Source organism: Montipora capricornis, chromosome 4 (genome assembly GCF_036669925.1).
Source record: "Montipora capricornis isolate CH-2021 chromosome 4, ASM3666992v2, whole genome shotgun sequence".
In the NCBI taxonomy this organism is placed as follows: Eukaryota; Metazoa; Cnidaria; class Anthozoa; order Scleractinia; family Acroporidae; genus Montipora; species Montipora capricornis.
In genome coordinates this window covers 9998855-10002400 of record NC_090886.1, presented here as the reverse complement: position 1 = coordinate 10002400, position 3546 = coordinate 9998855, and positions in this window count along the sequence as shown.

Here is a 3546-nt window from a genome sequence, read left to right as displayed (position 1 = left end):
ACATATCTTATACCTTTAAATGCCAAAACAGGAAAGAGTTGTTGTGAGTTGGAATGTATGTACGGTGTGAGCGAACGTTGATTATTGTTGGGAATAAACAGTTTGAGTAAAACCTACAAAAATGGACCACGCTTTCTCACCCAAGCAAGCTGTTTTCTTACACAAATGGTAATCTATACATCAATAACAGGACTAAAAGTGACAACTATGACGGCTGTTACGGGACAGATTTTTTAGACACAGCTTCAGAGTTTGAAATTCTTTATTCTGGCATGGAACAATAATAATAATAATAATAATAATAATAATAATAATAATAATAATAATAATAATAATAATAATAGTAATAATGGTTTATTAAAGTACACATGGTGGCATAAAAACTATGAAATACAATGTGCTTACATAAGTTACAACTAAAAATAAAATTACATTTGTTTCAAAGGGACTGGGATTACAGGCTATTTATAAGTTATGTACAAATCAGTTATAGATAAAAGACAATACTAGAGATAACTAGACTCGTAAGATTAGTTAATTTTCGCCATTGCTGGGAAAAAACTAGAACCGAAGCGTTTTGTTCTATACTGGAAGCGGCTAGAACTGCTACTGTTCCTAAGATGGTAAGAGTGGCATTCGGATCTTACGGGAGGGAGAAGGCGGTGCAGCTGGCCATCCGGGTTATTTTTGATATTGTGCCACACTTTAAGACACAGGTGGGTGCGTCTATCCTCTAAACTGGTAATGTTGGCTTGTTCAAGAGCCGGCAGCCAACTTTCTCTTAGCTCTCTCAAAAACTGGCGTTTGCATATATGCTCTTGGCTAGCTATGATTGGTCAAAGAGCTTGAAAAATTCTGCAAACGTGATGCTAACACTCTCAGCAACCAAGGCGGAAAAGCTTGTGGTAAATACTTGCGGTACATACTTCAGCCTACAATCTTGGACAAATTAAATGGAAAATTGAGACCACCCCTCCCCCCAAAATCAGTGATGGGAAAATGGCAGGTTTTGGCCTTCACGCGGCTTCATCCTTGATTTGGAGGGGGGTGGGGGGGGGGGGGAAAGGGGGCGTTTCTGTTCCATTTTATTCTGTCCAAGATTGTAGCTTAATTCGAGTTATTTAAGTTGTTGGATAAACTGATAGCAACGGAAACCACAGTTTCCGCGGTCCTTTACACTAATCCCTGCGGGCCGACCGCGGAAAAACTAACAATACACCAATGTATTTTTGAAGGCCCGAGTTTAGGCTAATTGTAGCCTCTTGTTTGTTCTGAATGTAAGGATTAAGCTTCCATCTGGAGAATGGGGAATTCTCCGTTGTAAATATCTTTCCCTATATTTCGTAATATATGGAAGCTTACCGTAAAATCGAAACGAACATTAAGGGTCATTAGGATGAGCATCGGCTGGAAAGCTTCAAAAGTATCGTTTTCAATGTCACGCCATAAGAAATAGATCCGAAGCCGTACAACAAGAACGGATTTTGTAGAAGACTAATGCATAAACAAACTCACCAAGTCTGAGGTCTTTGTGGTTCATTGTTTCTGAGTTATTTGCCGAAGCGTGTAAGGTCAACGTTATAGAGTTTTGAAAGAAGCAGCCATGTCGGTGTACCACCTGGCGACAAGAAATGAACGTTGCCATGAAAGCGCATACTTTTCACTCACGAGTGCACATGAGTATAAACACATCTCCTAATATACTTGAAACGTTTAAACTACGGAGAATCATAACGAGGAACATTTTTTCAATCAAAAGCGGATTTCAGTATCTGGTGTCACGCAAGTCGCAGTTCTGAAATTCAAAATGCTGTATAATATTTTTAAAACCGAAAACGTTACGGAACTGGTAACTTGTAAAGAAATTTATTTATAGGTCATCTTCAACCCCGTATAGATAAACATACGGTAGACCTCGCGGTTTTGATTTTAGAATTTGATGACGTCACTGTGAAAATTATGACGAAAGTGGGAGGGAACACGCTGGCTCAATTCAGTGGCTAATATGCTCGTTCGATTTGGTCTCTTGACTACTGTATTTACTCTATGAAATTATTCACAGTTCAATATACACAATAGCAGGAAGTCACCATCCCAGCACGTCTCAAGAAACTTATAAAGGAGCGGCTCGTGTGCCACAGACGAAATTCATTGTCAATAACAAGACAGACGCATGAAAAACTGACATCAATTTGTTTTTTACAATAACAAAAAGGCAGAGGGCTCAAAATTAAGTCAAAACACGAGAAGAAAGCGAGACAAAAATGCCAGAAACTTCAATCTGACGCGAGCAATATCGCGTCATTATCGCATAAATTACAAATTTATGTCTCTGTCCGCTTATTGACAATAAAAATTAGCCAATGAGCGCGCGAGAATTTTTGCAGTCATTGTAAAATATGCAATCAGTCATTCTTCAGGAAGCAACACTTGGGGATGCAAGCCAAGTATAAACATCCCTCTGAAGTCGATGTTATCGTCTCAAATCCACATTTTCTGGCCAAATTAAGATGACTTCAGCCACCTCTATAGATGTGCTAGATAATAGTGAGCAAGAAGAGAATGTCCCACTACCCCATAAGCAGAAGGAATACACTGAAAACCGCCGTGGATGAAGCCATCGGGAGTCATGCACTTTAGAGTTCAAAAAACAAATTCTTGACCTGTTGGACTCTTTGTCCAATTCGAAGAATAGATGGCAAAAAGTTGCTGATGCCAAGCAAGATAGCAAATCCCTGGCCCGGGTTGCTCAAAGCCTGGTTAGTGCTAACCGATGGTTAAGCAGTATCAAACCTGTAGGTTTCCATTGTATTTAACGCTGGTTAGCGCTAACCAGGCTTCGAACAACCCGGGCCTGGTTGTCATGTGGAATAAAGCAAAGCAAAGTATCAGGAATCTCCAAGAACAAGCAAAAGAGGAATGTAGGTGGTACGAGAGACATAAAGCGAGGAGACACATCGTGGGTGGCAGAGCTCAAAACGCTGGGAGATACCAATTGGCTGCTAAACTTGACATTGTAGAATTCCAATGAAGAAGAGCAAAGGAAAGTAAAATATCCAAGCTTTGGCTTAAGACAACAATGAAAAAGAAAAGAGAGGCCTGTTATGAAAAGGAAGAGGCAGACAAATTCAAAGTAAGCAACAAATTGTTCGCAGACTCTAAACGCAGACTCGAAATTTCTTTGAGAAGGAGAACAGACCAAAAGAAGAATGCCGCAAATGATGGTAGGGAAGCCATACAACAGTTTCGTAGAGATCTGGGAAGAGCAGTTCAGTCCAAGGAAAGGAGGTACAATCAAAAAGATTGACAAAACGCATGTTCGATGACTACCAAAGAACAGACTAAATGTAGATCAGGTGCCATTGCAATTAGCTGTTGAACAAGGTAAGACTTATGGAATTGAAGGAAGTAATCAAGTGAAGCTATGATTCTCGCAGTTATGAACGCAATTTTTGCAATTGCGTAGAGAAGCCTGAAAAAATTCAGGACTTCAACTTGGTTTGAACCCGTGACCTCGCGATACAGGTGCGACGCTCTAACCAACTG